Raw genomic sequence first — 27,850 nt, forward strand, 5'->3', positions numbered from 1 at the left:
ACTCTTACATACTTCTCTGACACTCCTGACTTCCTCATACAATACCACAACTCCTCTCTAGGCAGCCTGTCATATGCTTTCTCTAAGTCTACAAAAACACAATGCAACTCCTTCTGACATTCTCTGTACTTCTCCATCAACACTCTCAGAGCAAACATCGCATCTGTAGTGCTCTTTCCCCACATGAAACCATACTGCTGTTCACTAATCATCACGTCCCTTCTTAACCTAGCTTCCACTACTCTTTCCCATAACTTCATGCTGTGATTGATCAATTTAATCCCTCTGTAGTTACTACAGCTCTGCATATCACCCTTATTCTTAAAAATCGGTACCAAACATCTTTTCTCCATTCCTCAGGCATCCTCTCACTTTATAATATTTCATTAAACAATCTGGTTAAAAACTCCACTACCATTTCACCTAAACACCTCCATGCTTCCACAGGTATGTCATCTGGGCCAACAGCTTTTCCATTCTTCATTCTCTTCATAGCTATCCTTACTTCCTCCTTGTTAATCCATTGTACTTCATGATTCACTATCCCTACATCATCCAACCTTATCTCCCTCTCATTCTCTTCATTCATCAACCCCTCAAAGTACTCTTTCCATCTCCTCAACACACTCTCCTCGCTTGTGAGTATGTTTCCCTCATTATCCTTTATCACCTTTACCTGCTGCACATCTTTCCTAGCCCAGTTCCTCTGTCTAGCCAATTGGTACAGGTCCTTTTCTCCCTCCTTAGTATCCAACCTTTCATACAACTCTTTATATGCCTTATCCTTAGCCTTCGCCACCTCTTTCTTTGCCATGCACCTCATCTCCTTATACGCCTGTCTACTTTCTTCATCTCTCTGACAATCCCACTTCTTCTTTGCCAACCTCTTTGCCTGTATACTCTTCTGTACTTCCTCATTCCACCACCATGTCTCCTTGTCGTCCTTCCTCTGTCCCGATGTGATACCAAGCACCTTTCTAGCTATCTCCCTTACTAGCTCTGCTGTAGTTACCCAGCTATTTGGTAACTCTTCACTGCCACCCAGTGCCTGTCTTAACTCATCCCTGAACTCCACCTCACAATTACCCTTTTTCAATTTCCACCATTTGATCCTTGGTGCTGCCCTCACATCCTCATCCTCTTCTTGATCACCAAAGTCATCCTACAAACCACCATCCTATGCTGCCTAACTACACTTTCTCCGGTCACCACTTTACAGTCTCAATTCTCCTTCAGACTGGCCTTCCTACATAAGATATAATCCACCTGTGTGCATCTTCTTCCACTCTTGTATGTCACCCTATGCTCCTCCCTCTTGTTAAAATATGTATTCACCACAGCCATGTCTATCCTTTTCGCAAAATCCACTACCATCTGACCTTCTGCATTCCTTTAACACCATACCTACCCATCACTTCCTCATCCCCTCTGTTCCCTTCACCAACATGCCCATTGAAATTTGCTCCAATCACCACTCTCTCACCCTTGGGTACAGTCATCACCACTTCATCCAATTCACTCCAAATTTTTTCTTTCTCATCCATTGCACACCCAACTTGTGAAGCATATGCACTAACAACATTCATCATTACACCGTCAATTTCCAGCTTCATAAACATTACTCTATCCGACACTCTTTTCACCTCCAAAACACTCTTCGCATACTGTTCCTTCAGAATAACTCCTACGCCATTTCTCCTCCCATCCACACCATGATAAAACAATTTGAACCCACCTCCGATACATCTAGCCTTACTCCCCTTCCATCTGGTCTCTTGCACACACAATATACCAACCTTCCTTCTGTCCATCATATCAGCTAGCTCTCTCCCTATACCAGTCATACTGACAACATTCAAAGTTCCGACCCTCACTAACACAGTCATAGCCTTTCTCCTCTCTTCCTGCATTCGGCCATGCCTTCCGCCTCTTCTCCTCCTTCAGCCAACAGTAGCCCAATTTCCGCCAGCACTCTGTTGGCTAACAGTACTGGTGGCGGTCATTGTTAACCCGGGCCTCGACCGATCCGGTATGGAAATATTTACTGATGACTGCATGAAATGATTTGGCAACGTTTTACACCGGATGCCCTTCCTGACGCAACTCTCCCCATTTATCCTGGCTTGGGACTGGCACAAAGAAATGCAGTGGCTTGTGCATCCCCAGTGGCTGGGCTATAAGAAGTCTAAAATGTTGGTATATAATGCTATTATGTACCTTATGTATTTCAAATAAATTAGATATAACAGGGTATTTCACCTTTAAAAAAAACATGTTTTTTATTGATTAAATTCTTCCTTAGTAATTCATCCAAATTTAAATCAATTTCCTTGTATGTAGTGAACATTTCATTTCTGGAAGCCAATTGGTAAATGCTGTCAGTACATACATGACTTAACATCTTGCCATTATAGTCATGTACTGGTATTAAAACCACACCTCCTCCTTTACCAGGTTTTGTATATCTATAATCAAGATCATTACTTCACATCACTAGATTTTTCCCGCATGTTGTCAGTTCAGAAAATGGTCTAAGCTATTACTATCATTTTGCTTAACATAATCTTATACCACTTTTTCAAAGTTTCTCAAACAAATGCAAAACTGGATGTAATACAGGAATGAAATTTGAGTGTTTCATTAAATTGCTAGCAGTGTTATCAGATATTGTAACTGTATTACCAAAGCATACCTCTCAACCTCTTAGAGCAAAAAGTCTGGACAAATCCATAAATAAAAGTGGGACAAAGGCCCAAAAATAGGGACAATTTTTAAATATTGCTCTAGAATAACAGGTTTTGCATTAGCATTAATTTTCTGAAGGATATGAAGCCTGAAACTCAAACGTCTGTCAACAGTTTCTAACTTCAGTCTTTAATGATTTGCCACTAATTTCTCAGAAAGCCACAATTTTATGAAAAACAGACCAAAAATATGAGGCCAAAATCTGGACATTCTGTGAAAATCTGTATAGTTGAGAGGTATGCAGCTAAATTTCCTGTTCTATAATTTGAGTTCAAAAATACAGTCAACAAGCCTGGCTGACATAGCTAGAATAAAAGAGAACACTTTTCCAACATTTTTTTACAGTGTCATCAATCAGTGAGAGAAAATAAAAGTTAGTTAATTTTGTCCATTGTTCATCATTTTCCACCTCATGCAATAAAAGTAGAAATACTCACTGACATTGAGAGTTTATTAGATTCTTCTTGCTATGTAATTGTAATTATGCTGCTACAAATTTTATGGCACCTCCTAAGAGCCAACTGTTCAATAAACACTAACTTCACCTTACTAAATTTACCAATTTTTTAGAATTTACATGGGAATTCAAGCACTGACAGAATTTCTTTTTTGGATGTTGATCTGACCAAAAATTATTCTTTGAATGGGTATACTTCAAAAATTTTTAGGAAAACCACTTATTCAAATGGATTCCTTCACTTTTCCAGTTGCCACCCTTTCTTTCAGAAGAAAGGAGCTATTAAGGTCCAACTTGTACAGGCTGCAAGGATGGTTTCCCTGGAATGTGATTTTATGGATTAGTGTAATTTATTGAAGGAAATGTTTATTAAGCATGGTTATCCTGTTAAGTTGGTGGAAGATGTCATTGGTGAAGTTTCCTTTAAAAGAACAAAAGGTTTTTTTAAACCTTTATTGCCTGTGAATGATTTTCTCAGTACCATTGAATCAAATGACAGACACTTGAACACCCTTATGGAACCAGGTGGGGTTGATCATAATGTATTGACAGCTGGCCTGAATGAGATTATAACTGACTCTAGCCATTCAGGTGCACCACCTAATACTGACATAGCTAGATTGAATTTCTTTACCACCTTTTCTATTGACGCTCCTTATTGAAATCAATTATTTTTAAAAATTGTTTTTTTTTCTTTTTGATGATGCATCGATCAGAAATCACGTGGGTGACTCTCCCTTTGTGGTTTTTAGAAAAGGCAGGAACCTGAAAGGTATTCTTGAGAATGGCACCCCAAGATGCCACTTACCACATTGTGGCATGTTTAAATGCGAAGCTTGCCGTTGGTATAAATACATTAATGTTGTCACTTCTTTTGTTATAAAAGAAAAAAAGTATTACATCAAAGGTAAATTCAATTGTAATACAAGAGGGGTTGTTTACTTGAGTTCATGTTTGAAATGCCCTGCTTTCTATGTGGGCAAAACAGAAAGACCCCTCAAAAGTAGAATTTATGAACATATATATGCAATTGACAAAAAGAACTTGAATAACGCCTTGGCTAGACACATTAATACCTTTCCTAACCATGAGTTTAGATTCCTGGTTATTGAGAAAATATGTGACAACATCAGGGGTGGACCTACAGATTTGAAACTAGACGAGAAGGAACTTATTTGGCAGCTTAAGCTGAATGCTTTAACTTCTCTGGGTTTAAATGATTCAGTTTCTATTAAAAGCATTTTGAAAATGAAGGCCTTGATGAGATAAGGCCGTATACATGCTTTATTTATAACCACACTGATGCACTTGTTTCTCCTTCACAATATCTTCAAAGAGAGATACGTGTTTTATATGTATATTTTTATATACTTTTTATGTTTTAAAAATATACGTACATGCTTTATATGTGTTCATTTTTATTTTTATGATGTAATTTATGTATTGTTTTAACATATACATCTTTATGTACGGTTTTTGTATTGATGCTTTTTATCTATGTTTGTTAAGTGGTTTGGTACTTTAATTTGAGGCTTGGTCTTTGAGAGAAGGAAATGATGTAATGATTTGTGAATTTATATAAATGCATTTATTTGTCCTTTTCTCTTGTCTGAAGAAGTTTGCTAAATTCAGTAAACGAAAGCGCTAACCCTTATCATTGGTCCTAGTGTGATTAATTCATATGAATCCTATTATTTCCAGGAAATAAATATCATTACTGGATACCTTTCTCTGTACTAAATCATTATACATATATATATATATATATATATATATATATATATATATATATATATATATATATATATAGATAGTATGTGTGTGTGTGCGTGTGTGTGCATTGTTTTGTTTCTGAACATGCTCATACAGAAAATACTTCTGAAATTCCAAACTTACAATCCATTAATCCCTTTCAATATCATTCATTCATTCATTTTACTGACACAGATGGATATATATATATATTTTTTGAAGGAAGCAAACCCTTAGGCACAACCCACATGGCAGGCAAGCTCTACACATCCTGTTAATAATATACCAATTCCATAGTTGCAATATATTAGGCAAAGGAAAAACTCTGTTAAACAATGTACAGTGGTCTCAAGAAAGCACAGTTTTTATTCTAACTCAAGTGATCAAGTGATTTCCAAGGAACCACTAGACAAGGAGGCATAGGGCAACCATGTAGATAGATAGATAGATAGATAGATAGATAGATAGATAGATAGATAGATAGATAGATACTTTCAATGAGCCACCATACAAGGAAGCATAGAATAACTTTATAGATAGATTGATAGATAGATATTTAGATCTATATGTACACACACACAGAGGCATAGATGTATGTGTATGTGTGTGTGTGTGTGTGTGTGTGTGTGTGTGTGTGTGTGTGTGTGTGTGTGTGTGTGTGAGTGTGTGTGTGTGTGTGTGTGTGTGCGCATGCATATACAGGTATGGCATTACACTGTTTCATTCCAAATACAACAGTTGCTATCAGGCACTTCCAAGCAGAGTGCTTTGAAGTGATCCATTTTGTCTTTTAAAATGATTAAAGAAAGAAGAGACAAATATACGATAGTTTTGTGCAGAACTCGGTATTTCCCTTTTCACAGTAGCTGCAACCTAGAATGAAGCATAGTAAAAAATGAGGAATGTGAGAGCTGACAGGCACTTGCGTCGTAAATAAACCACCTTTTGGGACTTTGTCCATTTATGATCTTGTCATTACTAGTGTCAGTATTAATAATGAAAAGTGCATAGTTTATTGGAACATATTTTTATTGTCACTTTTATATCAGATAACTTTGTAATAATCACTTTGACTATATAACTAATGTCTCACATACTTCTTGGGCATAGTACTCTCAACATGATTGCTTTATCAATATTTCCACTTAACTGCTTCCTTTCTTCCTAAATATTATATCCCTCAGGTGCAATGTTTGTTTTATTTGAACTGTTCTCATATTTAATTGATCCATCATGAAATATTCTGGGGTCCTTTGCTAGATATCAAAACCAAGCTCTTTTAAACACAATACTATGGCAACAGTTGCACAAAATTATTTGATCATCTATATATAGCAACTGAACACATACTCAATTACAAACAGCACAAAATCCTAAAAAGATTTTTTTTTTAGAGGAGCATGTTTTCTTGCACTTTCTTTGTTATTCTCACATCAAATGTTATTCTCACATCAAATTCTCTACAACTTATAGAAAATTGATAAATTAAACGATAAAACATAGCATTTAACTTTTTCTCCAGTACTCTGCAATCTTAAGTAAACCTTCAGATCCACACATATCAGTTCAATTATTATTAAGCAAGAAAGAGCAAACAACATTTTAAGCAAATATACTCAAAGAAAAATGAGCAATGAAGTTAGGTCACCAGAAGTGAATCAAAATTCTGCAGGATATCATTGAATGCCTCTACTAAGTGTTACTGGTAAACCATTACTGTTAACATCTATCTCAGCATAAATAAATACAATTCACCCCTTACCTATGGAGACATGGGATACATTTGTAGGCATACCCCTTACAATGCACTTGTTCCACTGAATTGCAGTACTGAACTGAAGAGTTAAATTAGGAATAACTTGACAGTCCAGTTCTGATTAATAAAATCAGTTAAATATGTAGTTTATTAGCTTACTATTTGATTGCCATGCTGTTGTATACCCTGCACAATGTAGTATAACTAAGGGGTGCAACCTTTACACATAGTGCTGAAGCAGCAGGGAGACACTTGCAGTGGAAGTGATTAGTGGCATGGAAATCTTTCCCATCCACTCTACTTAATACTATAAAGTAATCTAATCTAAAAGAAGGCATCCTTACCCTGAAGAGGAAGATATTTATTTATGTATTTATTTATTTGACATTTGTTTACTGGGGTCGTCTGACTGGGTCTACAGAACCCATTTTCAGCAGAGGCATGGGGAGAAAGGCTATACATATAGTACAATAAAAATACAGTAAAATTCAATACAGTACAAATAGCATTAGAAATACTATATAAAACAAGTTGAAAAAACAAACTATGTTATAAGATGTTACAATATATACTACACATCTAGACGATTCTATAGAGTTAAAAAATATTACAGACAATAGTCACTCTCACTATACATAATGTAGTGTCCAAAAAATAGCACGTAGGTAGAGCAGTGTGTGACATTGACTGCAATAGTACATGAATAAATAAATAAATGAAATGTTAGTTTCCTTTAGGAAAATAATAGCCAGAAAGTTAGTGATGTAGACAGATAGTGAGAGAGTTAAGAAGAATAGAAGTAATACACCCTGAGAAGTAGTTTAAGGATATCGTATAGAAACAGAGAAGGAGTTAGAAGAGCCTTAGGAACTTGCAGACTGTGAAGGATTGAAATGTGACAGAAGATGAGGATGAGGATAGTGTGGAAGAAGAGGAAGTGCTGAGCATCAGGCAGGCTTTATGCAAAAGCAGAGCCATTTCTGTTTGAGATGATTTTTTAAAGAGGCTTTGAACTGGATTAGGCCAGGCATAGACCTGGTAGCTAGAGTTAGTGAATTCCAGAGTATATAGACAGAATATGAATACAGCGAGTGATCTGATTTTCTTGTGGGTTTTGAGATAGCTAAGAGATTTTTGTCTTCTGATCGTAGGGGTCTATTTGGTGTGTAAGGTAAGACTAGATTGGTAAGTGCAGGGCAAGCAGTAGGCTTGAAAATAAGGTTGTGCAAGGTGGATAGCTGAATAATGACAGTTGGTTGGGGAGTTCAAGCCAGTTGAATTCTAGGAGTGTTTACACTGGTGTGTAAGATATTTAGAGTTGGTGGCAAACTTTGCAACTTTGTTGTAGCACTGTGCCATCTTGTTTATGGTAGAAGTTTGTAAGTTAGTTAGGATAGGGGCACCATGAAGATATGTTTTCTTGCCAGATCTGTGCTGCCTTGCTGTGTGCCATACAAATATGATGTACAGCTGGCCCCAGCACTGAGAGGCCCTCCTATATCATATGTACATACATCATATCGTGGGAGACTAATTATTATCCTTTTGTGCTGCTATACTTTAATAATATGACATGTAGGAACAATTTTGCAAAAAGGAATACATTGTTTGCACTTATTGCTCTATGCTATGAGGGTGATGCTGGAGTTTCTATGATCTGCATAACATAAAGCAAATTAAAGAATGTCTACCTTACTATGCAGCGCATTCACATTTTATGAATCCTGGCCTCTGTCATTATTAAATGTATGGTATTTTGAAATATTACCTAACTGATTATTTTTTAACCATGTCAGTAAAAATGCTCATCAGCAGGAGTTACTTTCAGGAAAACTCAGGAGGTATCACTCAGATATTTCTCAGCTTAAAAAAATAACAAAGAGAGAATAATAAAGAGAGGGAGAGGGAGGGAGGGACAGAGACAGAGAAAAATATTCACTCATCTTTGAATTTATGTGCATTTTGCCAATGCACAATTATGTTACACTTGTAGTAAATTAAAATGAAGTAACAAAGATACACATTTAGGAGAATTTACAAGGTAACGCAATAGTTATAATTGTGATATTTAAGAATAAACCAACCACTGTTTTCTGATTCAAACAATAACAAATATGTAAGTTGCACTTAAGGATGCTGTCATATCCTTCTTGGACATGCTGGTAGTTTTACATTTCTTAGTCAACAGTAACACTAATATGTTAAGTCTGTTTGTCAGAGCTCATTTCTACTTCTTTCGTAAACTATTCTATCTAAGAAATAAAGTGTTGTGCAAATAATACTTCTCCATATTCATCTTGTGGCAACAAGGGTATATATACATATGGTCGTTATCAGGTTAGGCCCATCCTGAATAATCTCCATCTTGACAAACTCAGGCTGAATCTTAGTACTAACCACTTTATGATACAGATAACATTTTAGACAAGGAAATGTGAAGTGTACCAGAAGAATGCACTTTTATTTCAAGCATTTCTTTTTAAGGGTGCTTCAAGGTCTAGATTGAGGAGAAGGTGTGATGGCTATGAATAAATCAGCAACTGATGTGCTACCACTGTTTCCTGAATCAGAAAGCAACAAACCTGAGCTACAGTTAAAACTGATAAAATCTGAAGCAGATAAACTGAAATATGTAGTTTAAACTGCAATATGTGTAGGAAGCTGAAGTAATAAAATGCAATTAGAGGATTAAGTAGATGGCTAACCTAGAGCAGGTAAACAAATTCATTAGTATATAGATGTGAAACTCTGCTCTACTGCATTTGTGGCGTGCATGAAAAGATAGAAACTATGAAAGGGTGAAAAGGAAAAGGAAAAAAGAAGAGTCAGAGAAAAAACAACATGCGGCTTATGATGTGTGAGTTCTTTTTTGCACTTTTCTCTGCTTGTATATCCTGGGAATTCCGCTACTGCATATTAGGCCTCAATGTTTTTTAGGTAAGAAAACTGCCAGGAGAAGTCTACTTGTCAATAAATATTTTCTTTCCTTCCTATAATGCATTTATTCAAATTATTGTTTCCTGTTCTCTGTACTGTTTTGCATTTCTCATTTTTATTTCTTGTAATTGATTTTCTCAAAATTATTATTTCTTGTTCTGTTTTTCTTTATAAATATATTTAACTGCTAATAGTGCTGTTTAGCTCATTAATTCTTACATAAAGTGCTTTTTCACCTGTGAAAAACTTATGACAGGTATTCTAATTACTTATTTATTAATTGATAAGAAGGTATTTATTGCGAAATCAAGACGAACTGTCCCCTGTTTATAGGACAGGTTATTCTATTATACACTGCCCTTTATGTTTATAATTATTTGCCTTATTAATATGAGAGAAACAGTTAATGGGAAGTTCCCAATCTGGTAAGTTGGGGTGGTGACACTATACATCCTTCAGCCAAGAAAGAAGGCTGTAATTTTGGACAATATTACCAATCTTACTGGGAAGCATGTATGTGTGTGTGTGTGTGTGTGTGTGTGTGTGTGTGTGTGTGTGTGTGTGTGTGTGTGTGTGTGTGTGTGTGCATACGCATGCGTGCGTGCATGTGTGTGTGCATATGTGTATGTTGGGGTTAGTATTAGGAGATATAAGAGTTCATAGATTCATAGATTCTTATTAGATGGCTTATTAGAGTAATCATTTGTAGCCTACCTACTGCAAATCCCACTCCTTGTTATCCCTTTCCAGGAGAAATAGTGGGGACAGGCATGAAGTATATTTGCAGTTAACTATCTGATGATCCAAGCTACTTTGATTATTTTATTTTATTTTGAATTTATGATCTTGTGTAGAGCACCGATCCCAATTTGAAGGGGGTTTGTTTCAGAGGAGAGATAGTCCTTGAGAGCAGTATCTAGCACACCAGCAGGCATACAAATTGAGTGAAGAAGTGAGAACTGGAAGGCAGTGAACTGTAGGGAGATGGGAAAACTAGGTCAAAGACTTTGTTCGATGGGGTGTTCAGTGTGAAGCCTTTTGTTTGGTGTGGATGGTGTAGGCACAGTCCCAGGGCAACAGTGCATATCTCTTGTGTGCTCTTGTCACCAAACTGTACTTCGTAAATTATTTAGTGAATCATTGGTGTGCTTTTTAAAAATAAACTGTTTTGTACCAGTCGTGTGACAAAAGAGACCATATCTCTGGTGGCCATCAGATTTAATATTAAAGATTTTTGATTTAAAGATTAATAGGTTGACGGGCAGTGGAGCAGATCCATTCACTGTAACCTCTGCCCATTGTGTCTTTATTCACAATGACACCACAAATTTATTAGGAATGATAACTTAGAAGAATATGTATAATTAGTCCTGTTTGACTGTCAACATCCATAGAACTTTAAGACAGCAAAAATTCTGGACATTTAGTAGAAGTTATGATACATCTTAAAAAGTACATAGTAAAAAATGAAACCTTTTATAGGAGCATCTAGAACTGAATATGATATAAATATGTCATGGGTATATTTTCAGTCAATGCTATTCCTGTATGATTAACAGCTAATTTTCTTTTAATAAAAATTAAACTAGGGGAATCAGAGTTAAGACCTCCAACAGCTATACTTCTGTGAATCATTTGAAGATGTACAATGCAGGAGGATGTATATTCATGTTACTGGATTAAAATATAAAAGTTAAGGAGACCATAGCAGAATAGAGTAAGAACTGGTTGAGATTTAAAAAAGAAGCTTATTTAAAGATTAAAGGAGAGATGTGGCATTGCCTCAACTAGTTGAGGATATTCCCCTAAAATATTTTAAATCTTGTTGTGTTTCTTATTTATGTAAGTGACAAATTTGTTAAGAAAGGACATAAATAGACACTGACAAATGCAAGAATGATTTTAGATGAATATGGCCTAGACAAAGGATGAGTAGAGAGGGAATTCTGAAAGTCCATGAAGAAAGTACATAACGGTCTTGGAAGAAAATGTGTAACATTAATGTGGAAGTGGCACAAATAATGTGCATGAGAAAAAGAGAAATTATAATTATTGTTTTTTATTATTATTACCCTACATCTCCTTAACTGAAAGTCACTAAATTCTCTCCCCATAGATGATGCTGACTCTGAGTTCAGCAAAATCTTCCTAGGCGTTCTAAATGAACTAACCCCCAACAATGTCCCATGGCTATCCTTAGCAATTAAACAACTCGGTTTAAGAAAGAGGTTTTATTTATTTATTTAACATTTGTTAACCAGGAAAGCCCGACTTGGAATGAAGCCAATTTTCAGCAGAGGCCCGGGGAGAAACACTCCAGACACGTCTTTGTAGCATTGGAGGAAACCGGAGCACCTGGAGAAAGCCCATACAAATGCAAGGAGGTCATGCAGACCCCATACAGAAGGCACTCCAGCCAAGTATCGAAGCAGAGAACCTCTTGCTGTGAGGCAACAATGCTACTGCTACACTACTGCACATGGAAGGTCTGAACAAAAAATAAAACAGCTCCTACTTAGCTAGCATATAGACAACGTATAACCAAAGATAAGAAAACCTCCCACTAGACAATCAAAACATACAGTGGCTATAAAAAGTGTGCACACCCCTGTTAAAATGCCAGGTTTTTGTGATATACAAAAATGAGACCACAATAAATCATTTCAAAACTTTTCCCACCTTTAATGTGACCTATGACCTGTACAATTCAATTGAGAAACAAACAAATCTGTTAGGGGAAAAATATAAAAAATAAAAAAAGTACAACAAGCTAGTTGCTTAAGTGTGTACACCCTTAAAATAATACTTTGTTGAAGCACCTTTTGATTTAATTACAGCATTCAGTCTTCTTAGGTACACACCTGTCATCAATTAAAGAGACTGTCATTAATCCCAAATAAAGTTCAGCTGTCCTTTAGGAATTTCCTGATATTTACTCAGTTGCCTGCTACAGTAAAAGCCATGGTTCGCAGAGAGCTTACAAATCATCAAAGGGATCTCATTGTTGAAAGGTATCAGTCAGGAGAAGAGTACAAAAAAATTTCCACAGCATTGGATATACCATGGAACACAGTGAAGACAGTCATCAAAAAGTGGAGAAAATATGAGACAACAGAGACGTTGCAAAGAACTGGTCATCCCTCCATAATTGATGAAAACACAAAACAAAAACTGGTCAGAAAGACTGCCAAGAGACTTACAGCAACACAGAAGGAGCTGCAGGAATTTCTGGCAAGTACTGGTTGTGTACCACATGTGACAACAATCTCCCGCATTCTCCATATGTCTGGGCTGTGGGGTAGGGTTGCAAGACGGAAGCCTTTTCTTACACAGAAAAACATTCAGGCCTGGCTAAAATTGGCAAAACAATACAAGTCTCCTACAAACAAGTGAGAAAATGTGTTATGGTCTGATGAGACCAAAGTTGAACTGTTTGGCCCCAATTCCAAAAGGCACGTTAGGCACAAAAACAACACTTTGCATCACCAAAAGAATACCATCCCCACGATGAAGCATAGTGGAGGCAGTATCATTCTTTGGGGTTGCTTTTCTTCAGCTGGAACTGGGGCTTTAGTCAAGGTGAAGGAATTATGAACAGTTCCAAATACCAGTCACTTTTGGCCCAAAACCTTCAGGCGTCTGCTAGAAAGCTGAAGATGAAGAGGAATTTCACCTTTCAACATGGCAATGGTCTGAAGTATACATCCAAATCAACAAAAGAATGGCTTCACCAGAAGAAAATTAAAGTTTTAAAATGGCCCAGCCAGAGCCCACACTTAAATCCAATAGAAAATCTATGGGGTGACCTGAAGAGGGCTGTGCACAAGAGATGCCCTCGCAATGTAACAGATTTGGAGTGCTTTTGCAAGGAAGAGTGGGCAAGTCAAGATGTGCCATGCTGATAGACTCCTACCCAAGAAGACTGAATGCTGTAATTAAATCAAAAGGTGCTTCAACAAAGTATTAGTTTAAGGGTGTGCATACGTATGCAACCAGCTTATTGTACATTTTTTAATATATTTTCCCCCTAACAGATATGTTTGTTTTTCAACTGAATTGTACAGGTTATAGGTCACATTAAAAGTGGGAAAAGTTTTGAAATAATTTATTGTCATCTCATTTTTTCATATCACAAAAACCTGGCATTTTAACATGGGTGTATACACTTGTTATATCCACTGTACTTGCTAATAATTCAAAATTGTTCTAGGCTTTAATCAATAAATTGTTAAATCCAGGACAAGATACACTGCCGACACTAAACACACAACCACAAAATGATATCATAGCCAACCAGTTCAATAACAACTTTATACAGACAGTACTGTCATTAACCAAACAGGTGAATAATCAAGCTCTTGAGGTCCATACCTCTCAGCCTCTTAGGTCAAGAAATCTGGGCAAAGCCTAACATACTGGGAGAAAAAGGCCCAAAAATAGGTACGGATTTTAAATATTACTCATAAACTGTTTAGATCTACCACATCACCTAACTCTTTGTCAACTAACTACAATAGACAGACTACTCTATAAGCCAGAAAACTGCCCAGACCGTAACAACATAATACAGCACTACTCCCCAAAAGAATGTTATGCTTTAAAGAAAAATCACTAACCAGTATGATCAAATCATGTAATACTGCAGGTGACTCTCTATATTGAGAACGAGTGTCCAAACTATGGAATCACATCCTACTGCCACAGCAATTTATTTTGAATACAGACTCATTGAAACGCAACTAAAACTTCACCTATCAATTCAAAGAATTTGCTCCTGTACATCTCCAGGTTAAAAGCCACTGTTACCTTTAGCTTACCATATTATCAAACCATTTCTCTTCAGTCAGAATCATATACTCCATAATCAGACTTTATCAATAAATGCATACTTTTACCAGTATCTCCCAGCAATAAGCACCAGAAACTGCTCAATCCAACCTCTATACTTCTAATATAAACCCTATGACAGCTATGTCTATATTTATAACTATAACTATATCTACATCTATATTTCTATATCTGTATATATATATATATATATATATATATAAAATTGTCTTTGAACTTGCTTCATACGCTACCCCTTAACTACAATATTAACATTTTCTGCCCTACCTAGTTTCTTCCTACACCTCAGTTATAGGCACTAATTACGTGATCTGTTATCTATCTCGTATTTATCCGACAAACTCACTAATACATTTATTCAAATGCACACTGTTTAATATCTACTAATTCATGTGTGTTTGTGCATATTACAGAATGTCTGTTTAAAAATGTTTGTAATATCTGGAAGCTTTTCTCCCTGGGTGTCCACTGAAAAGTTTTTTTGACTAAGCCCAGTAGGGCAAACCTAGTAAACAAAAGCAAAATGAATAAAATAAATAAATAATACAACAGGTGAACATGTGATTCATAAGACTGACAGTGTTAATCACTTCAGAATAACTTTAAATGAGAAACTAAATATATAGTACCTGTACATGAACATTGAATGTGATAAAACTAAAGCGAGAAAAGAAGAGTAAAGGATGACCCTATGCTCTAGATGTAAGATCGATTAGGAAGGGCACAGAAAAAAATTAGAAAATATGGAAAGGACAGTTTGTATAAAGCAACCGAGAAATATAAGTTACAAAGGAAGACTGTAAGAGCTGAGTTTATTTTCATTGAGATATAGGAGAGGAGGTGTGACAATTCTGTTAGGTAAAGATTTTATTAACACATATTTAAAGAACAGTTGTTTCTGAAAGGGAATGAGCATGGCAAATAAACGTCAATATGTTGCTTATTCTCAAAGCATTAACATTTTAAAAGTACATAGCTGTATGATGTATCATAAAGACTTAAATAGAACTATTTATATATTTGTGTATGTCTGTGTATAAGTATGCATGTATGTGTGTATGTATGCATTTAGCTATTTGTTTTATTTCGCAGTGGGGGCCAGATAGGGTATAGCATACAGGACAAAAAGAGATAAAAGCCTTTAACAGAAGGTTGTAGTACATGCTCATATTAAAAGGCATAGATCATGCAAATGATGTTAAGTTTATTAATAACATTTAGAAAACAATTGCTCAGAAAAGTCTTGCACAGTAAATAGTGGTGTACATACTGACATACTATTATACACAAGATAAAACTTTGCAACTGGCATATCATTTATAACCATAGGAAGGAAAGCAACTGCTTAAATGGCAAGTATATAGTACTTACTTAAAAAGTGAAGAGAGAATGTAATTAAAATATTACCGGAAATCCATATTTCTGCAATACTTCTACTATACCATGTTATAAGAACCTATACATATACCATATGTACATGTATTTGTACTGTACATATGCAACATATAATGTGCTCATTTTTCTGTGAACAAGATAAAGAAAATAGAAAGTGTATTGCAAAATGCTGAGGTATAACAGAAAAGAAAGCTTGATGCAAAGGCTAATGAGATTTATTGGGATGGGGAGCTGGTTTATGGGGAAGTGGGGAGGAAAACATGTAGGTATTCAGTACTCTTAGGGCTGACATGTTTTTAATTGACTTTGAGGTTGGAAGTAGGGCTATGCATGTTATTTTACTGGATACAGCATTACAGATACATACCCATTTGGAATGTAGATTAATTATTATTATTTTTAGTCTGATTTATCTTTTCATTTTTTCAGATTGTGGTTACAGATTGTTACAGTGCATGGCCATGGATACTGTGAATAAAGTATACAAAGTGATTTTGTTATTCTGACAGACCTAATTAACAATTAGGCTCACATCTTCAACAGCATATACTTTGGGTGCAAAATATACTATTAGCCATGTTGGCTCTCTTGACAGCATTTAATGTTTAAGTTCTGATCATTGTATTTCTTTCACAACATGACAATGTTGAGATGTGTTTTGAAAGTTGGCTGTAATTTTTGTAGTTTTATTATATTTTAGATATTTGCATGCTATGAAGATTAGTGAAGATTAAGTTGACATATAGTGGAACACATAAGCAGACAGTTGTGACTGAAGCATGATCTGTTTGGAAGATCTAACTCTGTATTTTAGGCCAAGATTCTGATTTTGTTTTTCAGGATGACTTTACTTAAATGCTGAACAGATTTCAGAATCTGAGGTTAGCTGAACCCTAGTAACTTAAAGTTGCATCTGCTTCATTCATAGTGCTAGAATTTAATCTAAGTCAGATAGTTTAGCTTATACGTAAGGCTGTACAACTGCAGGTAAATAACAATCCTAAATCTGTTTAGTATTTAAAATAGTCACAGAGCAAGAGCGAAGTATTTTAGAGTCAAAAAGAGGATTTCTACAGATGTGACATGACTTCAGAGACTGTACTAGTGGAGAAAAGAAGACAAGAAACATCAGCATATTGTGAGTTGTGCTGGTTAGGAATATGCTATATAAAAATATTACTGAGTAGAGAGCCCAAATAAACATTTGTGGAAATAAAGTATAACAGGATGCTAATCTGAATGGGTTTTGTCTTGAATATTGTTTAATTCCATCTTGTAGAATGGTTTTGTTCTGATCAATGGCATTTTAGCCAGTTATCTATTTATCTTTTGATACCAATATCTTTTAAACAAGAGAATATGATAGGGTGGGTTACTATATAAAACACTTTTAAAAAATGTAAAAAGATAAAGCCAACATATTCACCATCACTATGTTTGCTACAAATTTTCCTTGGTGAAGGTCAGCAAATCAGCCACAGGGCCTTGACCTAGATGAAAGCCAAGTTGCTTTTCAGATGAGATAAGTACTTGTCTGGTCAGACATTAATTGCTTTTGTAAGCATCATTCAGTTACTTATTGAGAGTGGAAAAAGGAGAGGTACTGGCCTGTATTTAGATATCTCAGTAGATGTGCTCCTTTATGAAAGGAGAAATGGCAATATCCAAAATGTGGGTACATGGAACTCATTTGTGAACAGATTAATCAGAGTAGTGATGAGACAGGCAATAGACACATAGGGATATATGCCAGGAATCTTTTAATGACTAGGGATGTACTCTTGAATTTGAAAGTACCTTTCTCATTACTGATGATAATACAGGAATAAGGAAGAATTTTGGACTGTGAAAAAATTTTCTGTCCTTCAAATATTGCTCCTTAAGTTTATTAGCAATTTCAAGTGAGGTTAGAGCATAGGCTAGACTGTCTTTTTTAAGCAGAGATGTATAATTGTGGTCAATGCATTTCAGTATTTGAGGGTTATACTTGTGTACTGTTTGTTTGTTAAGGAAGAAGTGTTATTTTTTGTTTTTGTTTTTTGTTTTTTGTTTTTTTTTTTTTTTTGCAAGGTCAGATTTTTATGATAATGGTGAGGATGATTTTATTGTTTCTAGGCATGATCTCAATGCATAATTAATCTGAATTATGATGTTAACCAGGAGCACTGTTCCATTCTTTATTTTTTGTGTTCCACTTGCACCAGATTGTTGAGAATACACAATAAAAAATGTTTGAGGTATACGACTGCATTCACTACTCTGATGTTTTAAGAGGAATGGGGTCCCATTCAAGCTCGCAGATACTATGAAAAATATAAGATGAAACTGCTTTCTCTTTCTAGATCATGAGACACTTGTTTTTATTATATTCTCAGAACAGATGATAGCATTCAGCAAAGGATGCAATTTACTTCAGTTACGTTATTGGTTATCAAGGTATTATTGATAAGTTGTGCTGAGCCAAAAAGACTGACAGCTGGAAGGTATATATGAAATCACTGTTGAACACTTATTATTAAGATTTCTTAATATAAACAGTTCACATTTTTATATTAGATATCAACAATGAGAGGATGCCCTCATTTGTACTTTTAGATGCATTGAGGGAAGGTTGATACATCCTTTACTAATTGCCCTACAGCAATCAAACAAGCTACAAATAGGTCTAACTTCAAAAAATAACTAAAATACATCTGCAGACTGTCTGACAATGCCTATATTTTACACACCTCTGGATAACTTCTTACCTACCTACATTAAATCACATTGAGAATAACACTGCCAACAAAACCTGGATGACCTCAATTTCTGCTAAATCATTCAATGATTTCTCACACCTGTCACCAGAAAATATGTGCAACTGTATTAACAGCTACTCTGATAGAATCTTTTCAATTTACTGACTCTGTATGTAATATATGATCGAGTTTCTCTCACTTGCAATGTCATTTTAATGATACAAACATGTTTTCAATATATAATTAGTACACCGCATTTCATAAATTAATAAATAACTTACTGACACAATGTACTAAATTTTGTTCTTCATTATCTGTTATGCATTGGTTAAGGCAGGTTTCATTAATGCTGTTATAACTATGGAAGCATTGAGAAAGCCAAGAGTAAAAGAGTGATCATTTGTTCATTGAAATAGTTATTCATATCGGAAAGTGTGATGTTGTCAGAGTATGGATCTGGGTTAGGATGGATGCACCCACTACTGAGAAGTGATCTAAGAAAAGGATAGTGTTTCACTGATATTGTTATGGTTTTATTTTGCAGTAACAATACAGATAAAATTTCTGTTGCCTTTAATATTTTGACTATTATATCTATACACGACTTTCTTAAGATTTCTAGGTAAACACGAAGGTAAAGTTAATCAGGAAAGAAATCTTTAGAACACCCATGGCAGAAAGAAAGTGTATCAGTATTATATAAATCCTCTACAGAGAATTTAATGTAAGGATATGCATCACAGGAAGGACATAAACTCTAATTTGGGAGTAAAAACAGACATCTCATCGAACTGACTAGCTGACATAGACATGGGTTAAGCTGAGCTTAGGAAGTGAAGGCAGTTAGAAAAAATGGTGCACCTGAATCACCAGTACCTCTGCCCCTGTTACCACTTGGTGCTGTTATATGATTCCCACCTAACAAATTCTAAGAAGACTTTCCTGATCCAATATAGGTAGATAAAAGCAGATATAATATTTTATGATTTGACAATTACACAAATTCACAGTGTAGCACAGGGGAATTAAATGGCATATTAATGTCATTGAATGCTGAGCTGCAATGACAGTTCACAAGGACAGTACATACATTATGGGATATTTGTACAGTGTGCATTTCATCAATATACAATATAACTTGTTGAGAAATAGGAATTGCTCAGAAGTCACAAGCTTCTTTTGCAAGAATCATACCCATGCCATCTATGTCAACACTGATCTAAGTATTAACTGTGTATACCACAGAAACAGGCCTAACACATGTATGAGGAGAATCACCCTTGAAGGGAATTGTGCACCTCTATATTCTAATAGTTATGCATCCCATATGTAGGTCTGTGTGGTGTTACAAATGTGGGAGCAGAGTGTGTCATACGTAATACCCTTGAGTAAGGCACTTCTGCCTGTCACAGTTCATAGGTTCATAGGTTGGTACTAGGCTATCAGCCCTAGGGCCTATACAAGCCTAGCCATAACAATTCCCTGGCTATTTCTTCCCACACTATTTACTTCCCTGGACCCCTGTCTAGCTGGGCGGCTGACATGATTCCTGGGGTGAATTTCCTTTCTCCCATCCAATCATCAAGGTTCCTTTTGAAGAGGGACAAAGAGGCACTCTGCTTGATATGTATTGGCAGTCTATTCCAGAGTCTGGGGAGTCTCTGGGTCAGGAACCTATCCCTCCAACATGTTTTGTTTATTGTGATGACAAGGTTTAGATCCCTGGAGTGTGTGGCTGTGATGGATTGGGATTTCTTTAAGTGTAGCATGTCCAACGGCTCTGGGTTTGACATGGGCTTGTATGTTAAGCAGAGCTCGCCTCTGAGTAGACGATATGCAACAGAGTATAGCTGGAGTTTTTTAAGGTGGTCAGCATAGGGTATCTGCTTTAGGCCTGTGATTCTTTTAGTGAGGTATTTCTGTGGCCTTTCCAGTTGTTGCAGGTATCTTGAGAGGTACATACCAAATGGGGCATTGTATTCTACAATGGGTCTAATGAGGGATGCATACAGTGGGACAATGACCTCCTTTTTTCTGGATAAAAAGCTGTTAGTGATGAGATGTGCCACAGAGAAGGATTTCTTGACTGTTGTGATGATGTGGTTATCGAAGTTGAGACCATTGTCCACCTCTGTCCTTAAGTATCTTATCATACTTTCAGTGTTTGTGTACTGCCACCTATGTGGTAATTCACAGTTATTGTGCTAACAGATAAAAACAGATGCAAACCCCACAACATGATGCAATGTATTCCCCAGAAATATGTTTTGCATGCATCGGCCACAGGAGGTAGCAATGGGTATTGTCACAAATAAATTAAATAACTGTATAAATTAAGAAAGCATCCCTGAGAATGAATGCCATATCAATATGTCAGATTGATGGTAATTAAATGAGTATGCTAGTATGCTCATGTGCACACAATTGTGATTAGTCCTATATAAAGTTCAGTGGTCAAGGACGGCTTCTCTGTATATCTGTGCATATACCACCCAAGAACTGGATCACACACAGTGCTCAATGCATGTGCCAAGGTAGCACTTACAACATGAAACTGGCAGAACAAATGTCTACTGCCATGAAATCTAAAGCTGTTCATGCAACATATCAGGGGATAAGACTGATGTGATATAATGGTTGTTGTATGATGTCAGTATGCTCACATAAAATGAATCCCTTTGCTAGAATTGAAAATCAAGCTGTACAACTCCTCCATATAACAAGCCAGCTGTTAATCACATTCTCTACAGTAGAACTGTTATCACAGTTGTTAACCTCTGCTTATGTGAAGTCATTCAATCAGGTATAATTTATTTGCCCACAAACCTTTATCTGCTAAAAGTTGATGGGGAGGCTTCTGTCACTATACACATACAAATCATAATTTGGGCGGATGTCTTTCCTGCAGACAGTTAAGGACACAAATGCGACCAGTCCCTCAGTGCTGGTTTGGAACGCTTACCTAACAGTTGAAAAAAATCAACACTATAGTATGATCAATGTATGTGCCATGGTATAAGTGCATCACAAATTGTAGTATTTGTGGTCATGTGAAAGCATTACATCATATGAATAAATCAAAGAATATAGTCTCTGAAATTATTTAGAAAGATTCCTGCAGTATGTCATGCAATATTGGATTATGCTAGTTATACCAAAACACACCTGTAGTTCCCTGCTGGTATCACTGTTATGGTAGAACAACAGTTATGTACAATGTGGATGTACTCCTGTATTGGAACACATGCCTTACTTAGGCAACAGCATACATTACATCAACCTTACTACATTCACTCCTAACCTTACCCCTTATCCTTCTGCTTCTAGCCTCCTCACTTTTTCCCTTCATCTCTATGTTGAATTGCTTATATATTACAACTTCAGACTGCTGCACTGCTGGACATGGGTTTAAATGAACCATTGCTCAAAACTGTACATGCAATTGCAACAGTGTTGGTGTCTCTGTTAATCCTTCACTGTATACATATGTGCAAACTGTTATTTCAATTTGTATTTTCTATGTGTTTTGTTTAATAATTATTTTTGTTAGTATTGTTACTGTTTTGGAGCTTTTCTCTCCAGACTTCCACTGAAAACAGGCTTCTAGCCCATTCAGATATTTCCCGGTTAACAAATATAATAAATAAAATAAATAAAATCTGGTGTCCTCAGTCCTGAGGAGGTGTTTCACTACAAATGTGATGCAACTACAATCTATTCAAATGACAGGATCAGTCTTCAACACAGCCTTTCCAAAGGAAATTTAGAAAATATTGTTGTAACAGGAAACATCTTCTACACATGAACATAACAAATGTGGGTAACAACACTGTTGACAACATATACATTGACTGTAAGTTGGTAAACCAAACGAATGAGCTGTAGAAAGCACAAGTCCAAGGCTGACAATAAAAATGTAAATGACTTGTGCTTTCTACAGCTCATTCGTTTGGTTTACCTGGTTTGTCATTTGTTTAGTGCTTTTTGGTTTAATTGACTGTAAGTTGTGATGTCAGGATTTAAACTGTATAGCTGACACCACAGACTAATGAATGTTTGCTGAAACACAAGCACAAATGCAGAATTATTTGACAACTGTGACACTGCACATTTCAATGCATGATATCACTGTTGTGTATTACCTTCATGTTTCCACTAAAAAGTGATTGCACAACACAAGCTCAAGGTATAGATATACATCATATATGTATTTGCAGGCTGTTTTGCACAGTAAGAAGAAGAAACACACACTCACAAATGACAGTAATTCCTGTATTTGAACTCCTTACCTATGTACTGGAACAACCGTATTATACACATGCACCACAGGATAAGTCTGAGTGCATGTGACCACACTGTATCTTTGAAAGGATGACATAATCTGTGCAGCTGTGTCATGCAAAGGAGACGCTTGTGCAAAAATGACTTCTATGTGCAGTTCTAAACTTAGTCAATACTAAGAGGTGTAATATACTCATGGATTTATTTGCATTCACATACACACACAATCAGGAGAGTTTCGCTGTTGCATTCAAACCCCCTACCAATTTATTGACACACCCCGGGATTCATGAAGCTTGTGCCATGCGCCAGAGTAGCGTCGGCGATCTAGCACCAAATATGGCCGCCTAGCAATTCAGGTAAGAGCTGTTTCCATGTGCACTACCAGCGTATGCCAGAGTTGCGCAACTCCCAGAGCATGTATGCTAATTATCCCATGCGCAGCAGTGTAGCATGCAAATGAAGGTATATAGCGATTCATGAAGTGGTGCAGGCATAGTGTAAGCATGCAGAAATGTAAACCAGAAAAAAAACGGTTTACATTTTGTCAAACATAAAATCGGAGCCATGAAAGTGGACCAAACTTATGTATTATAATGTTAATATAAGCCAATGGCTAAATATATAGCCAATGGCATAAAACAACATGCACAACATATAAAAAATAACATTTAATGTCATGGCCACACCAACGCAAAGTAAAACCGCAGTGCATCAGTGCACAAATGGGATCACAAGGAAAATATATTTAGATGTCATAAAACTGTAATGTAATGCAATTCATGATATCCTCATAATAGTCAATGGCACGCATATTACACCACAACCATGGAGCAAGGGTTGCTGAGGGTCTGTGACAGTGTTCCATGTGGTAACTAGGAATTAGCAGTCAATGCCATGCACATGAGTCAAGTAATACTGAATCCAAATGCCCTACTGGCGTAAGGACGTACCACATAGCATAGCGGTACAACACCGAGGAGTGGCCTGGAGGTAAACATGACATCAAGAGAGGGGCACGCCACCGTAGCTGTAAGCACATTGGAACATTGCTATTCTGTGTTGTGTGTTGCTAAGCAAAGCCGCAGGATAGGGGAGTGAAAGTAGCCATAGCTTTGCTTAGCTGAGAGCACACAAGGTAACCGAAAGTTCATGTGAACATGGATGAAAACGCGCACGAAACCCGGTAAACGGCTGTGTGCGGCGCGCACCACAGCTGAAACAGGAAGGATATGGGAAGACAATAAGGAAATGCTGCAGCATGGTAATTGGAGTGCAAATGAGTAGTCAACACCTAGAAACTCACAGTGGGCCATAGACAACAGCTAACAAGGCTGCTAGCAGCTACCTGCAGAACAGCAAAGGGGAGATGCTGTACAGCAAAGAAAAGAGAACTGTCACAACAGAACAAAGCAAACTTGCAGTAGATCAGCTACATAACACATTTACCAACGCAATCCTGGGTTTTGGAAGCACAAAACCAGAAAGGCGGCAGCTGGATGCATGCCTAAAAATGGGAGGGGAATCGGATTGAAAATAGAAGTAAAGGGCAATAGATGAATCATGGCAGACAAGCGTAAGTCAACACCAAAGGCCCCACAATAGCAGTACCTGCTGTAAAACCAATAATTAAGATACCCTGCAGCTGGAATAGCACAAACACACCCAATTACACCAGCATCATCCATTGCACAATAGTATAAGGTGTGAAAGCCCCACACACACACTTGTGTATTCCCAGACACTCTGCACCATTGGTGTATACAGATGGGGAACTTTTAATATGTATATGTTAGGGGCCGCCATAGCTTTGATTCACCAGCATGTGTTGGAGACTGATGGTGGTGTGGAGGATGATGCTGACACCCATCTCAGGCACCGGAGGAGGAGAAGAGTGTTCAGACCCAGGGTAACCTACCAGGGGCTACATGATCTGGAGATAGTAGAGCATTACAGGGTGAACAGAGATATCATACAGCAACTTGTTGAGCTGTGCCGGCCACACCTCAGAGCCAGAAGCAACAGAGGGGAACCCATCCCAGTGGACATGAAGGTATGTGTAAGCTTGAGAATACTAACCACAGGTACCTTCCAAAGGCCAACTGGGGATATCATGGGGATCTCACAGGCATCAGCATCCAAGGTACTCCACCAGGACCTGGATGCCATGTTACCACATGCCAATGAGAACATATACTTCCCCCAAATGTAGGAGGAGTTGGCCAGCAATATGTGTCTCTTCCACCATGTGGCAGACTACCCAGAGATACTGGGTGCAATAGACTGCACACATATACACATCAAGTCAACACCCGGTGAGCAGGGTAGGTGCTACATAAACTGAAAGAGATTCCCCTCCATCAACTGCCAGGTCAAGTGCAATGCCCAGGGCATTATCATGGATGTGTGTGCTGGCAGCCCTGGAAGCAATCACAACACCCACATCTGGCATGCCTCACAGCTGTATCAGGTATTTGCCAGGGGGCACATCCCATATGGCCACCTGGTGGGGGATGTTGGCTATGCACTGGAACCGTGGATGATGACTCTCATCAGACATACACACACAGCAATACAAGAATGCCATAATGAGGCACATGCAGAAACGAGAATCATCACAGAGCACACATTTGGATTGCTGAAATCACGATTCTGTTGCTTAGACATATCTGGTGGAGCCTTGCAGTACACTCCAGGAACATGTGCCTACATCTTCATAGTATGTGCCATGCTACACAATATGATCCTGCGGAAACAGCTGCAGCAGGGACAGAATGGTGAAGGCCCTCACAGCCCACCACCATTGCCAAGGGACTCACAGGCACAGGGGGACTCAGACTATGAACACCCTGTGCTAGCCCCAGTAGGCAGATAGAGGCGTGCCCAGTATGCCCATGCCTTGGCAAAGAGGGAACGTATAGCACACACACTGACAGTGTAGGCACTCATGGACTGACACCCTTCTCCACCTGCACAAACAACAAACATGGATGATACACACACACGACCACCTGTAAATTGTCATGTATAGGTGGTCTACTGTGTGCATCCTACATAGGTAGCCCTATTGTAAACATAACTGCCATTGGCACAAGGTAAGTCAAAACCTGAACAGTAAATTAAGCTATCAGCATGGGTCCATACTGTATGTACAGGTTCATAGATACATAGGTAGGTACATGCCCAACCACTAAGGCCACTCATAAGCATAGGCAAAATGTGTCTGCTGTCACCACCCCATCGATTAACTAACTGTCCCTCTGTGGAGCAGAGCCACTTGTGCAATCCCTGGGGTGTAGCTACTGTTAACCACCCACTCTGCAAGGATTCCCCAGAGAGTTAGTGAGGGGTTTTGTATAATGTAATCTGGGATGTAGTTCCAAATAATGGGGAGTATCCCTGACAGGAATCTTCACAGATGTGTACATGTTACATAGTATACCTTAAACACAGCTTGCATATATAGATAGTTCTCCACAGAATAATAAACATGTGGAACACACAACCGCTGAAATGTGTGTTAATCACCCTTGCACTACCAGTGCCTGCTCTGAAAGATAAGATATCACTGCCAGGATTAGAACATGCAACCATGTACACATTCATCACAATAACATACCACTAAGCTCCCTGAGATGTACCAATGACAGTCGTGTATACTGACAGGATAAAACACAAAAGGTAGGAATGTGTTGAAATAGGACAAACTGGCATGCACCCAATGAAAGGTGTATGATATATATATATATATATATATATATATATATATATATTGTATATATATATATATATATATATATATATATATATATATATATATATATATATGTATATATATATATATATATATATATATATATATATATATATATATATCTTCATATATATAGAGAGAGAGGGAGAGAGAGAGAGATGTCGATATATGGGGATATACATATATATGTAGATATATAGATAGGTTAACAACATCTACATAACCATGGAGGTACATATAAATGGGATACCTACCACATACAGACTGCTTGACATACCAGCATGTGTAATCCCTAGGCTTAAGGTCCGAAAGAACACAGTACCGAAACACCAGATGCACGAGATGTAATCTCACAATGTTAATGGACAGTTAGTCAGAGCTTCTGGTGTTGCGGTTCAGGTAGGTTACTGTGTGTAAGTGTGTTTCTTAGGGCTGTAGTGTGTGTAAGTGTGTGTTCTGTGTGTGGTGTGTGTTCTTGCTGGACTGTAATGTGTGGTTGTGGGTTAGCTTTGTGCGTCTGTTTGTGCGACCTAGGAGGTTGAATATTAAAGTAGGGGCTGGTGTGGGGGGAGCAGACACCTACATGGGGGGTGTAGGGGGGCTTGGCCACCTGCTCATACATAGTGTAGGATGGTTTGTTTGGATGTGTTGGGTAGCAGTGTGTCTGTGTGTGCATGTGTGTGTTCCATGTCCATGTTACTTTTGCGAGTTACTGTCAATGTCGGTAATGTGGTGTATGGGAGTCTGGTCCAGGTACTGTGTGCGTCGGAACACTGTAGTTTTGGGATTCCGTAGGTCTCCCGTATACAGCAGTTGAAGTGTTCATATATGTGTATAACACGGACCATAGCAATCACACATTCCGCCACTACCAACCTTTATGAACAAAGGATATGGAGAGTATATGTTGATACACTATTAAAAAATATGTGCTATGGACATGAGCCACTGATAGTGTTACCACCTGTCCCACTTTGTGAGGGACACTCCCTCTTTGGGCGGTTGTGTCCTGACCAAATATATTAAACGTGGCAAATGTCCTGGGATTGTAGGACATAATTATGTCCCATATGCACTGTAATAGTTGCATACAATAGTTATTTCTATATCTAAAATACCTACATGTTACAGGAAACAGGATAAGCAACTAAACTGCTACAAGAATAAGCTTATATTTAGGCAAGAAA

Source organism: Protopterus annectens, chromosome 5.part1, assembly GCF_019279795.1.
Source record: "Protopterus annectens isolate FY-2018-M chromosome 5.part1, PAN1.0, whole genome shotgun sequence".
NCBI classification, from domain to species: Eukaryota; Metazoa; Chordata; order Ceratodontiformes; family Protopteridae; genus Protopterus; species Protopterus annectens.